This window comes from Pipistrellus kuhlii, unplaced genomic scaffold (genome assembly GCF_014108245.1).
Source record: "Pipistrellus kuhlii isolate mPipKuh1 unplaced genomic scaffold, mPipKuh1.p scaffold_m20_p_8, whole genome shotgun sequence".
NCBI lineage: Eukaryota > Metazoa > Chordata > Mammalia > Chiroptera > Vespertilionidae > Pipistrellus > Pipistrellus kuhlii.
The window spans coordinates 23,861,863-23,876,015 of record NW_023425584.1 but is presented as its reverse complement, the minus strand read 5'-3'; the positions used below and the strand labels follow the sequence as shown (position 1 = coordinate 23,876,015).

Below are 14,153 nucleotides of genomic sequence, written 5' to 3'. Positions count from 1 at the left end.
GTTTCATTGTTCCTATTACTCCATCGAGCCACCCCTATTAAGGACATCACGTCCAGTACAAGGGACCTGGCGAGACAAAGTAAGGAAATAAAGGGGGAGTTGTGGTCAGAAGCGTGGGCGCTGACATCAGGCTTCCTGGATGTAAGTCCAGAAAGTCAGTTCACCTCTCTGAGCTTCAGTGACTCCATCTGTAAAATGAGGCCAGTGGCACTGCCTGCCCCACATGTAGGGCATCAGGGTGCAACAAAGCAACTCAAGTAGAGCTTTCAGCGTGCCACCTGGCATTCACAGGTGCCAGTGCTGGGTTGCCTTACAATGACATGTTACCTGTGATTTTTTTTTTTAGAGCCATTTTTATACACTGTTGCACCTATACTCAGAGTTTTCTGAACATTTTCTGGAGTTAAACAGAAAAGGAAAAACCTGGCCTGGCCGTCAGAAGTACTTTCCCATATAGGCTCCCCAGGATGACAGTTCAGAGAAATCCCTACACAGTTCCACTAAGATCATACACACATTTCAAGTGGGAAAAATTTCCCAACACTCAACTTACAAACTCAAAGAAGCATCTGGTCATTTAATCATCTAACATATCTTTCTGACCCTCTGAACAGGCCCCGGCAGTATTTAGATTAAATGAGCATACTGATTTATTTCTCACCAGCCTGCTGTTTGTAAGGAAAACATATATTCAAGAAATGTAGTCATCATGGTTCAATGAGCACCTACTATGTGCTGGTAGGGAATCTGTGTTAACAAACGGCATATGCTACAAGAGGCAGATTAGTTTTTCTCTGTGGTCTCTGTTTTTGGGGTTATATATTTCTTACTTTGCTATATAAAACAGAGCAATTTAGAATTGATGTAGACAGTCCTGCTTTCTTTGCCTGCTTTGTTTTTATTTTAGGGTGGACAGTTATAAAACACAGCTGGCTAATTGGAAAGAAAGGCTACATTTCTTATGCAGCTGTAAACAAAAGAATTTAAATATATCCTCTACTCCAACAAACCTGGTTCTTGGCAAGAAAAGACAAAAGACTTAATTGGTTTTTTAAAACACTTTAGACTTCAACACACACACACACACACACACACACACACACACACACAAAGGTAATATAGCCAGAACATATGTTGAGTGATTTTTAAATTCATTTTCCTTAGACCCTGCAGTTAGGTTGGGAGGGAGTTGTCCAAAGCACTGTGCTTGTGAGGAAGTCTCCCTTCACCTTCATAATAATAGTAATCAATGTTTCTGAGCGTTTGTTCCGTGCTGGGCAGATACTTAGGAGAGCTGTAAGGTTTCTACCTCATTACATCCTCTGAGGCATGTGCCATTTACACATGGGGAAACTGAGGCTCAGAAAAATGAACTTGCCTAGGGTCACACACTGTTTAGAGGTAGGATTGGAATTTAAACCCAGTTGTATAACTTTAGGACCCATATTTCAGCCACAATTGGGCTTTTTCTTAGCTCACTTCCATTGTGGAATTGCACCAAAAATATATGTGAAAGATGAGGAATGACAAGGAGCTGGGAAAATGGGAAGTACTCTAAATGACATCTCTAAAGATGGAAGTGATACTGAAGGATACATGGAAGAAACATGCTAGTTGGCCTACCCAAAAGAACCCTAAAATTGTGTCTTTCTCCTTTTTGTATTTTAGTATCTTTTTAAAGTTCTTTTGTCTTTGATAGTGATATAACTATGCATAAATGATTTGAGAAGGATGTTCAATACAGCATTATTAATAACTAGAGGCCTGATGCACAAAATCCATGCAAGAGTAGGCCTTCCTTCCCCTGGCTGCTGGCACCAGCTTCCTACTGGTATCCGGACCCGGGCTTCCCTCGCAACCCCAGCTTCATCCGGAAGATCATCCAGAAGGACATCCAGAATGATGTCTGGTCTAATTAGCATATTATACTTCTATTGTTATTGTAGATAGTGACTACAAACTGAATATCCAATAATAGAGGAATGTGCTGCCACCATTAAAATTTCTTAGAAGAATTTTTAGAAGAATGGAGCCTACCTATGACATACTGCTATGTGAGGAAATAAGTTAAACTCTATAAATACAATATGATTCTTTTTTCTATACACACACACACCTATGCTTAGATAGGAAGGTAGACAGATAGACAGACATAAACACAAGAGGAATAACTGAAAAAGGCATCAATATTACCATTTTAACAATGACTATCTCTGGATGATGGATAAATTTTCATTTTTCTAAAAATTTCTTAAATTTTATTTTCATTGTTGCTTACATTTCCTATAATGAAATGTGACTTGTGTATGTAAAATAATTTTTAAGTAACACATACTCATTAACTCAACAATGTCATTAAATAAATCTATTTTAATGTACCAAGCACCATGTAATCAAGACATTAAACTAAAAAAACTAAAACATATCCCTGCTCTGCTCTGCTAACATGTTGGGTGATCTCCTTCAGGTCTTTTCTGTGCAGGTTTAAAAACACAGGAATGATGAAAGTAGACAGCAGTTGAGCCTGGTACATAGTGAGGCATCTTTCCCATGGAGGCCAACTGACTTCGCCTCTTTCACCACTAATGTCACTGACTTCCCTCTCAGCCTCAGCTCTGACATCAGTTAAAAGGATTAAGAGTGGTATCTACCTTACCAGCTTTTTGGAGGAGTAAATGAATTACTTCAAGTAAAGTGCCTCAAAGTACACAACAATATTAGTTATCATCATCATCATCATCATCATCACTCTATGTAGAATGGCTACATTGCTGGACTAGTTCATGTTCCATCTCCTTCCTTTGGAAGAGCAATAGCACAGTTGTATTTCTCTTGGAGAGCAGGGACCGCTGTTCAGGTCATCTAGGCACATACAGTCACCTGAGCTTTACACGTAGGTGAGATGACTCAGTCATAGCCATTTGGCTTCATACCCCAGCCAAAGCCATAAAGGACAGAGAGAGCTGCCATGGTTCAAAGAGAGAGTGGAGTGTTTATGCACCTTTAGAAAATCTGGGGAGCCAGCGTTGGATAAAGATCTTAATTGTGTTTGCAAACGTAATAAACATGACTGGCTCCAGGCAATAGGATAGCTCCACTCTATTGCTTATACTGGCCAATGCTATAACTCGGGTCCTGAGTGTTCTATTCTGTTTATAAGCGCGAGATGCTGTGCTATGGGCTCTTTGGAAGGAGAATGTCTAATAGCAGGCGAATTCCTGAAAGAGCCAGCCTGTTTCTAGTTGTGGCACTGCTTCCTCCAGCCTCCACACCATCACCTCCTTTCTACATGACTCTGCTCTGCCATCCTCCTGACCTCTTAGAGTCAACCCTCTGCTCAAGACCAAATGAGGGTCTTCACGTGTCAATCTTTGCATGTCCCCTCTGGATTCTGATCCCCCAATGGCTTTTCACTGCACTCAGAGCACATTCCAAACTCTTTGCACACCTCTTCACCCCCACTTTAACACTCCCTGTCTCCCCACTCCCCCTGCTCCCTCCCACTCTGCTTGAGGTTTTCTGGCCTTCTGTTGGATTCCAGAATATACACTCATGTCCACTCTAGGGCCTTGTCACGTGTTCTTCCTTCTAAGATCGTCTGCACCCCTCCTCTTTGCAGGCAGGGCGCCCCTCATTATCCTGGTCTTCAGTCTGTCACCTTAGAGAGGCTCTTTCTCTCCACCTACTTCTAACAGCTTCTCTTTGTTCCAGGGCCTTGTTTGTTACCTTTATAGGCTAGATCTTACCACAAGTTCTACTTATTTTATTTACTTGTTGGCTTACTGTGTGTGTGTGTGTGTGTGTGTGTGTGTGTGTGCACTGCCCAGTAGAATGTAAGCTCCTCTAGAGCAAGGACCCTATCTGTACTTTGATTTTGTTTTGGGGGCAGGGCCCCTCAAGGAAAAGGTGGCCAATAAATACGAAAGGAAGAGAGGGAGGGAGAAAGGAAGTCTCCGAAAAGGGGGCTACTTTTCCAGGCTGCCCAGTTTCCTGTGAGTGTGGGCAGTGTGTCCTGCTCAGCCCTAGCATTACTGTGCAAGTTTAAAAATAAAACCCCTGGCTGGAGCGGGAAGGCTTTAAAGAAGATGGGAGAGAGGTAATGAGAAACATGAGTGGCCAACGCAGGATGTGGGACCGGCCCGAAAGGGAAAGGAACCTGACTAGGGGGAAATGATTGAGTCAGGGCTGCGATTGTCTGATAAATGTGCTTAGAGGTTGTTGTTGTTGTTGTTGTTGTGTGTGTGTGTTTTAAAAAGGTGTTCTTTACAATTCCTAAAACAGGGGCCTCTGCACTGACATCTGACTGCCATGCTGTCAGAAGCAGAGGGAGAGGCCTGGAGGTCACAGAGGTGACGTGGCCTAATTTGGCTCAGCCTGCCCTGACCTTCCCCAGGGCCCATCTCAGCGTGGGATCCGAACCTCCCATCACAGCAGGGCCCCTGGCCAGATGTCCTAAGGTGTAGCCGCCTTCCCAGGGCTTGGCTCAGCTCTGGGGCAGTGCAAGGCGGGGAGGGTCAGGTCAATGGGTCACCAGAAACAACTGGGACATCACCTTGGAAACGCTCTCCCCCACTTGCATGGCCTGTACTCGGACCCACCCAGAACCAGCTGTGTGCTTAATTCTCAAGCCTCATTGGGAGGTGGGAGGTGCCTGGGAAGGGTCAGATGGGTCGGGAAGGGGTCCACCTCCTTAATGGGAGACCATCCACCTTCACACTTTACTTAGTAAGAGGTCTGACGACTGGGGCGAGCAGCAGGTGACAACCCATAGTCTGAGCCTGAGCCTGGTGGTGCAGGGAGGGGCAGAGCTGAGTGTGGGGCTGCCAGCACCTTCTCTGCAGACCTCTCTGTGCTGCTCTAGAAGCCAGGGGATCTGCTCACGGTCACCTGGTGCAGGGAATATTCACAGCCTCTAAACCAGCAGTCACCACCAGGCTCCCCCACACCCGTAGCTATGTGATGGCCAGGAGGGACACAAGAGAAAGGAAGGACATAAACAAGTATCCTGAGAGAGACAGCCGGAACCTTCACACCACCTCTGGTGAACCTCCACAACTACCTTCTAGGAAGGCACCCTCCACTCTCCCTAGAGAAGGAAACCAAAGCACCAGAGGACCAGTTCCTTACCCAAGATCACCTGGGGGAGTGGGGGCGGGGGGGTGCGGCTGAGCACGGTGCAGCTACATACTAAACGTCAGTGCAGTTTCTACAACCCACAGCCGGCCATCCCCTTCATCCCGGCAGTCAGTTTTCAAACGATTTAAACTCAAAGCCCAGGGCTAGGGCTTTGGTGAGAGCCTGAAGAGCCGCACCCATCCTCCTGGACGGGTGGGTGGGAATCCCCAGCCTTTGTGTGAACCTGGTGAGAGAAGCCTGCTGAAGCTCACGCTGCTTTACTTGGGGTTGGAAACGCCTGCATTTAAAGCTGCTGCACAAGGAGCCTGTGTCTCCTCCGCATAAATTCTTTAAGGGGCTTTTGCTTCTTTGCTGGTTTGAGGTTCCTGCCATGAGGATTTTAAGTGCCGGAAAAGCACAGGCTGGTCATTGTCTTTTGGAACAAAAAAGACTAACAAGGGACAGCAGGGCAGTGGGTGACCTTCATGTTGCAGGATCTTTTTGTTTTGTTTTGTTTTGCTTTGTTTTGTTCAAATGCATTCATATGGAGGCTTCCAAACAACCTTAGCCAGACTGCAAAGCTTGACTGTAGTAATAATAATTACTACTTTATTGATAAAATACTATGCGCTATGCATTGTGTACTAAATATTTTGGGTGCTCTACATGTCTTATCTCACTAAACTCTTAAACCAACCCTGTGGGATAGCAGCGTCTACCACTGATAACATGACACATGCATTATAAATTTCCCCTGCATAAATTCACACCTGTATCCTAGGGTTGTTCCTATCAACAACCCTGGGATACAGGTGCCATGTTTTCTCTATTTTATAGAAATGAAGAGGCTTTGCAACTTGGCCAGGGCTGTGGAGCTACTGAGTGTCAGAATTCGAGCCCAGTCTTACCCCAGGGCCCATGTTCTCAGTTCTATTCTGTCCTGCCAATACAACCCACAGACTGCCACTCTGAAGTCAGGACAGGGTAATGGGAGATGGGTCAGAACTGGAACTGTAGGAAGAATTCCTGGTCTCCCCTGACAGCTCTCTTTCCAAACTTGGCTGCTGCTTCCTGAGCCCTCAGCAAAGACATCCAGGACTGACCTGGGAGAAGGGCACCAAGTTTTGTGTGGCCCAGTGGGGAGTGTATCCTTGGGAAGAAGCTATTCTGAAGCCAACCTGTATTTCCATGATCACCTCAAACACCAACCAACAAACACAAAACCCCTCAGATGGAGGTTTTGAGGAAGAACGCTGGCTCCTGTGGACACTGCCCTATCACTGCAGGCCAAAAAACTGAGCCCACTCTGCCTGTGACTCCTAACCATGGAGGTGTTCCCCTGTTGTGTAGACTCTGGGGAGTGATTCTGGAACATTCTCCACTTTTCCCCAGTTGCCAGTTTCTAGATTCTGGTGGAAATTCTGAGGAAGGACAGGAAGAGCCTCATTTTCTAGAAGCTCGTTATGTCCCCAGAGGTAGAGATGCAGCACTTTGCACACATTGATTAATCAATGCCACCTTCCTCTGCTATTCCCATCAGACTGACGATGGGGGTGGAAGTGAGCCCTCTCTGCCTCCATGGGTGCGAGGCTGGAACATCCTACATCAGTGACTCCCTGCTGGGTCCTCGGCATCACTTCTTGGCCTTTGATGCCCATTAGCCAGAAGAGAGGTGACGTTCAAGAAGCTGAGAAAGCTGCCAGGAGGCCTCTTTGGAAACAAGTTATTCATCTCATGAATAAATATAATTGAGCAGATCGTGGTGTTCTGGGGGCTGTAGCTGCCATGGACTGGCCCTCGCCTGCTCCTAGAGCTCTGACTAACCCTCCCCACCCCATTCTACACACACCCACACACACACACGCACACACACCTGCTTCCTTGGGGATGCCACACTTCCTCACACCATGTAACCTTTGCACATCTTCTTCCCCCTACCTGAAACAGTCTGCCCTCACCCAATTGATACCTGCTGACCCTCCAGATCTCAACCCTCCTCTCCTAAGCTTTTCAGACCCCCTGACTGGGCAGGGCCCTCTGAATATGCTACTATGGATCACTCAGGAGAGTTACTGTGTGATCGATGTTGGTATCCCCATCTGGCCTCAAACTTTCATTAGGTTGGGACTAACAGTTCCAATCTCTATTGCAGCCCAGAGTTTAGCATGCTCCTTGGCATGCAGGAAGTGCCCCACAAAATAGCTGAACGAACCAGAAGTGGTCATTAATGGCCTTCAAGTATCCCAGACCCCACTCTCTCTCTCTTCTTCCTCCTCCTCCCTCTTTTTTCCCCTTTACTTGCCCTTCCTTCCTCCCTCTTCAATCTTTCTATTCATTCCTTCTTCCTTCCTAGGCCTTGGGTCCACCTGTAGCTCCAAAGAACATTGTTTAAGCCAACAGAAAAGTTAAAGAAAAAGAAAAGTTGCCACAATCTGGCATAATGCATTGGCCTTCAACTTCATGGACCCAAAGTGAGGGCCTAGAGAGGGAACCCATGTTCCTCCTATAGTAGTTACCTGGGCTGCCATAACGAGTACCACAGATCCATCTTTTCCCTGCATCTTTTCACGTCAGCTTTCCTCTATGTGCGTCTCTGTGTCCCAATTTCCCCTTTTCATACAGACACCAGTCATCCCTAATGGTCTCATGTAAGCTTGATTACCTCTTATCTCTCAATAAGGTCACATTCGGAAATACTGAGGGTTAGAGCTTTAACATGAATTTGAGAGGAGACACCATTCAACCCATAATACCTAATACCTACCTTCCACTGCCCATTGCCCCAATCCTTTTTGACTTCCTGAATGAGGTAAAGGTAGGGAAGCACAGGGACACGTCATCTTCTGAAGAAATTGCATGGGAGTCAGGGAACTGGGGTGGACAAGTTAGGAATGTGAACCAGAAGAACACCCACAAGTGAGAAAGAAGAGGTGACTGGACAAAGAACAAAAACTACTCTCACAGACTAGTCTAGGGACTGCGCCTTGGTCATCTGCCAGTCCTGAGTTCATCTCCCAGATCCACCAGTCATTAGCAGTAGGACCTTTCCCTTCCCATGTAAAATGTGGATGATAACAGCACCCAACTGATGAGGTGGTTGTGAAGATGGAATGAGAAGATAGCATATGTGAAGGGCTTAGTGGCTGTGCCAGGTACATGATACCTCAGTATGCAGTAGGTGTGCTCTCAATGTTATTATTATAAGTAGAGGTCTAGTCTAAGAAAAGTGGTACTTCAGGACAAAAGTGATGACAACGAAGAGGCTAACTGCTATGTAGTCAGGCCATGTGACTCTGTATTCTCATTAACAGTAATGAAGACAAGCGAACCAGAACAACTGTCACACCTGGGCGTCCAAAATGGTGTTCTGTGGACCAAAGCATCAGAGACACCTCCTCCTACCCAGGAAATGCAGAATCCTGGGTCCCTCAGGAACCCAGCTGAATTAGGACTTTTATGGCAGGACCAGAAACCTAATTTTTAAGCAAGCTCCCCTACGACTCTTATGCAGATTAAAGTTCGAAAACCCCCAGACTGGACCACAGGTCTAGAAGGGCAAAGGTGAGTCTTGTCTACTAGAAATCCCCACATCTACACAACCTAGTGCAAGGTGGGATCACCTTTCTAATGGAGTCAAAGAAGTGATCTTGAGCACTTATGCATAAAACAAACTTCTGTAAATCACATTTTGAATGTTTCCTTTTGGGGATTGCATTGGCAAGTCAAGTCTTTCATATTAGTGTAAACTTCACTGCACCCAGGCACTAAGTTCTAGTTTGTCTATTTCTCCTCTCCCCCACCCTCCTCCAACTAGAGTCATCCATTCTTGACTTCAGCTTAGCTCAAGATGACCTCCGACCTTAGGCCTGAGGGATAAGGAGCCCTGACCCAGCACCCTCTGTGCCTCTGTCTCTTGTTAGGCACCAATTCCTCTCTTCTTGGACATCATCACTGTTTGATTCAGGAGCACCTGAGGCCACCTTGCCTGCATTCATGCCTTGTTCCTGAAGACCTGGTCCCAAAAGCCATAGCTCCTCAAGGTGGAGATTCTTTCCATGGGCCGAGCTGATGTCCTGCACCCCTAGGCTGAACTTCAAATCCTGGCCTACTTTCTAGATCGTTAGATATCTCCTGCTCCTGAATTCCTGTCACCAAACTCCACCTACCTCTCCAGACACCTCCAGTGATTCCCCGAGAACACAGATGGCATACCGGTTAGGAACACAGCCTGGTGTGAGGTGTGGCTCTGCCACGTGGTGACTGTGTGACCTTAGGCAAATGGCCCAGCCCACCACGCCTCAATTCCTGCAGCTACAACACCCCTATTTCATAGGGTTGTTGTGAGAATGTGGTGAGGTCATACACATAAAGCTAAGCACAGTGCTTGGCACAAAATAAGGGCTCAAGAAACGCTGGTAATCAGCACAAAGTTTTTTTGTTTCTAGATGTTTAGAGATATAAGCAAATCTCCACACAAAACCATAGCACCCCCAGGCTGCCCAAAATGTGGCTCTAGTGGTCACTCACAGGGTATCATTTTGGACCTTGGAAGGCCCAGATCGTTCCCGATCACTGGCCAGGCCTAGGGATTCTACCCGTGCACAAATTCTGTGCACCAAGCCTCTGGTAATAGCAAACACATAGTAATCACTACAAACTAGGCACGGGGCTAAGAGCATTACTTATTTGGTCCTTTTAACAACAAGGTTGGTACTTTATTACCCCATTTACAGATGAGGAAACTGAGGCACGAAGTCACAGAACTAATAATTGTCAGAATCTGAATTTGAACCTCAGAGAGTCTGGCTGCAGACTCTACACACTCAGGCACTAGGTTATGCTGCTTTTCTTAAATAATAAAAGTTAGGAATCAAAATAATTAGTATTCGCACTCACCCTCTTCTCTCCCTGTAGGCCACTGGCCCGGTGCTTGTCTTTACTCCTATATTCTGGACACCTTCACTTCCCTCCTGAGTTGGACATTCTGCCAGCCCAGCTCATTCTCTGTTACCTGCCCTTCCAGGTAGGTCCCCTCTGTTCTCTATGGTTGAGTGGGCTGGATGCTGTCACATGTTGAGTTGGGACACCTTGTCAGTACTCAATAAATATTTGTTGATTAGCAGATCCTTTCTTGAGGAAAAAATACTCATTCCCGTTCAATTTATGTGTCATGTATAGGTGTTAAATTTGCCTAAACCAGGGTATGTCTGTGGCAGAAATGTCTGAATATTATCTTTCCCATATCTTAAACTGAGGATATTACATTCGCCAAGCATGCCTGTCAGATAAGGATCTTCCACTCATCCTGGAAGTTAGCACGGCTGCTCCATGAGCCTCAGTAGTTGATTCAGGGTCCACAGAGTGCTTGTCAGCAAAAGTGAACCAGCACGCACTCTGTCCTGGGACTAGATGTCTGTCTGTCCCTTTGCTAGGCGTGGAAGGAGCGTATAGGTGTCCAGCCACCATCATCACTGAAAATATGATCGTCATGGTTGGTGCTGCCATAAACTCAAGCCACTTAACTGAATTCTGCTTCCTTAAATCCTTTTTTTTTTTTTTTAACCAGGCAAGCCACATATGGGTAAGTGCACACCAGATTTAGGAGGGAGTTTACAAGAAATTTAGTGTTTTCTCCATTCGTTTTTTTGTGTATTAACTTCACTGCTGGTCAAGGACTTTATTTGCAAATCCATCTACTCCTGTGATAAAGGCAGGCCCTGCAGAGGAAGGGCAGCCCGCCAGCTGCCCTCGGCAGCAGGTTCAGTGCTCTTCCTTCAGATACACAACCTCAGAAGGGGACTTTCCTAGGAAGTCCTCAATGACCAACACAAAGAAAACAAAGGAAAAGGGGATTGGTGACGATGAATCATAGTCTGAACCAAAATCCACACTCATTCACACTAATGGCCCCAGTAAACAGCTGGCCAACCCTTCACTAACCACTGCTCTGCAAAGCCCATTTCTTTTCAGCCCTTTGCCACCCTCGGGCTGGCTCATCCCCATGCAGAGCCCGGCTCACCCTCTGCCCAGACGCTCGTGTCCTCCCCCTGGTGTTTGTGGAGTGAACTCGTAAACAATCCAACCCCTGTAGCAAAGGGAAGGGAAAGTGCTGGTCACCAAAGCAGAAAGGAAGGCACAGCAGGGGGGTGGGGGGTGGCGATACACAGTGAGAGAAAGCACCATGCTTACGTTTTGCTGGGGCACAGAGAGAGCTCTTGGACCTGAGAAGTGGGATCAGGTGGGTGCCTGCCCTCTTGGGTCTCCGAAAACTGTGTACTCGATAAAAATGCCTGGAATTCCCACCCCAGCACCCGGAGGTCTGAATTTTTCCAACTCTCCTGTCTGGAAGCCTTGCATACTTTGGTCATGTAATCGCGATGTGGGTGTGGCTTGGCTTACGTGCCAGAGAATGTGACATTCCTGCTCCTTCTCAGCCAGTGCCTACCTCAGATGAGGATGTGATTTTCCAAGAAGACCAGAAGGCTGGGTGAAAAGTGATGCAGGTCATCGGCGGGGCCCTCAGAATACCACCCTAGTGAAAAATACATGCGGATAATCCCACACGTCGGCCGGGTTTTTACAGGAGCAGGTTGATTACAGTCTAAGGTGCCCACCCAGTGGACAAGCTTCCTGAGGCAGCTGAATTTCCAGGCTCCCCAAGTGGGTGAGTGTGACACACCAGGAGAACGCCAGCCACTCGCTAAGGCCACAGCTTTCGACCCTGCCAACCACAAGGGCCGCATCCAGCACTTGAAGTAAATGAGAACATTCCGCCCCCTCTAGTCATCGGACTGGCAGCGGGGGGAACGGAGATAATGGGGCAGCCTGGTGCAGGATCGTTTTGACAGTCTCTGAATTGCAAGTGCTGTTTTTGCATTGAAGCCCACCCCCACCCCCACCCCCCAGAGCAGTCTGTACCACGGTTTAAACCCAGCCAGAGGGGAGCCCCTGGGTGCTCCCTTGCAGGCATGCTCTTCGCAGTGGTATCTGCTTAAAACATCTCACTGCTTTCATTTCCCCCTGTTATCTTCCCTCTCCATGGAGCCTTATACTTACACTCGGACACACACACACACACACACACACACACACACACACACTTGGATAGAACCCGCTCTTGTTCCCCAGAACAGAAGCCCGATTCTTACCTGAGGGCTTGCAGGCTGAGGGCTGAGCCTCTCTCCCTCCGAGGGGATGGGAATCCGCCTGGCGTTCTCCGCTGTGTTTGTCACTGTCACTGCGCTGCAGTGCTTCCCTGGCAGGCTCAAGCCGGCGCTCGATCGCGCTCTCTCTCTCTCTCTCTCCTCTCTCTCTCTGCAGTTCTGTGTGGGGAGAGGGAACGGGCCGTGGCATGCACACCGGGTTGCTGGTCCGCCTCCAGACACCATGCCACAGAGCCGGCTACCAGTCCGTGGGCCGTGTGGGAGGCAGGGAGGCCGTTGGGGGCCGGGGGAGGGCTGAGATGTCAGCCTTTAGGCCTCTCCCTGGCCTTGTTTATCAGCAGAGGGGACCTGTCTTTAGACAACCACCCACAGAAATGTACACAGAGCTCTCATCTAGCAGCAGGCCTAGGAACTTGGAGCTATTGGCCAGCAGGGAAGGGAGGCCGAGACAGCAGACAGTGGCAGCAGCTATCCGGGTGTTGTTTTAGCGTGGTTTGTCTAGGGGCAAATGGCTGAACCGAATGGACTACTGGCCCGTCTGAGCAGAATCCTGTTTATTTTGAGGCCTCAGTTGCCAGGGAAACAGCAGGTCGTGGCTCAGAGATGCTTCTCTGGAATCAGAAGGCTGCTCTGTCATCTGGCATCCCTGCACAGGGTGTAGGTGTCTGTGTGTGGCGAAGTGTGTGTATGTGTGTGCCTGTCTGTGGCGTTCCCAGAGCCAAGCCTTGCAGAGGATGTTTGCAAAGCCACGCGAGGCAGTGGCCATCTCGGTTGGGGCTGCAGAGAGACTATTCCGCCCCCGTGTCAAGCCTGTCCCTGCTGCACGAGGCGGACCATCAGGTGAGCCCAGCTTCAGGGGGGGATTCAGGGGCGGGGGTTTCTTCAGAGAACCATGCACACCATCTTTATGCCATGGCCGGGAATGGGGTAAGAAAGGCAGGAAGTGGCCTGTGCAAGCCATTCCTTGGTTGGTAGGCGGGGACTAAGATGGGCTGAAAGGCATGGATCAGGAAGTATCCTTGAAGAGATCAAATGGAAACAGGATGAAGAGACCCCTCCTTGTTCATGTGACCCGGGAGGTGTGATTGTGAGACTGTGTGTGTGTGCGTGCGCGTGTGTGCGTGCGTGCGTGCGTGTGTGTGTGTGTGTGTGTGTGGGCAAGCCTCCCCACCTGATGAGTCAGATAGACAAGTACAACTTGACCTGTTGGAACTGGAAACAGGTTCTCTGGCCTCTCCCTCCTCTGGGAAGCTGGAGGTGGAAGCTTGTTCTCCACACTCATCAGGGTCACCCGGGAGCCTTTCCTGTGCCCTCGGCAGGGCTGAGCCTCGGAGAAGCTCATCTCACCGCCTGTGACAGAGAGCTAGAGGCACACCCATCACATGGCTCGGATCATGACGAGCAGCAGCTCTCCTAAAAGGGACCTGAAGGAGCAGAAAAAGGTTTTTTCTCCAAACTTTATTAACTGGAAACTCCATGAACTGCCAATAACTTCCACATAGCCAGGTACTGACAGTTTACTTTGAAAAAATAATAACCTTGCCCTGGCAGAGTGACTCAGTTGGTTGGAGCATTGTCTTATGCACTGGAAGGTCGCAGGTTCAATTCCCAGTCAGGGCATATGCTCAGGTTGTGGGTTTGATCCCCGGTTGGGGTGCTTATAGGAGGCATCCAATCAATGTTTTTCTTTCACATCAATTATTCTCTCTCTTCCTCTCTCTCTAGAATCAATGAAAAACATACCCTCAGGTGAGGATTTAAAAATAATAATAATACAGTAATAATAATAATAATAATAATAATAATAATAATAATCTCCCTGAGTCTCTGCATGATTCCTATGGGCCTTCTGAATGATAGAAAGATAAAAATATT

The 14,153-nt window shown here is 47.8% G+C and overlaps 1 protein-coding gene and 1 long non-coding RNA gene across 9 annotated transcripts in view; one reads left to right on the top strand and one right to left on the bottom strand.

Annotated features, from left to right (window-relative positions):
- The window catches only part of FGF1 (fibroblast growth factor 1), an 88,363-nt gene that overhangs the window by 65,030 nt on the left and 9,180 nt on the right, over positions 1–14,153 (bottom strand). For 3 of the 4 annotated variants that reach the window (XM_045577018.1, XM_045577015.1, XM_045577014.1), the window contains exon 2: positions 12,264–12,437. The exons of the other annotated variant lie outside the window; for it this stretch is intronic. The gene's annotated coding sequence lies outside the window, so the exon portion shown is untranslated. The remainder of the gene's footprint in view (positions 1–12,263; positions 12,438–14,153) is intronic. 4 annotated transcript variants of the gene reach the window in all.
- The window catches only part of LOC123651809, a 39,599-nt gene continuing 38,868 nt past the window's right edge, over positions 13,423–14,153 (top strand). For all 5 annotated transcript variants that reach the window (XR_006740749.1, XR_006740748.1, XR_006740750.1 and 2 more), the window contains exon 1: positions 13,423–13,784. This is a non-coding gene — a long non-coding RNA (uncharacterized LOC123651809). The remainder of the gene's footprint in view (positions 13,785–14,153) is intronic.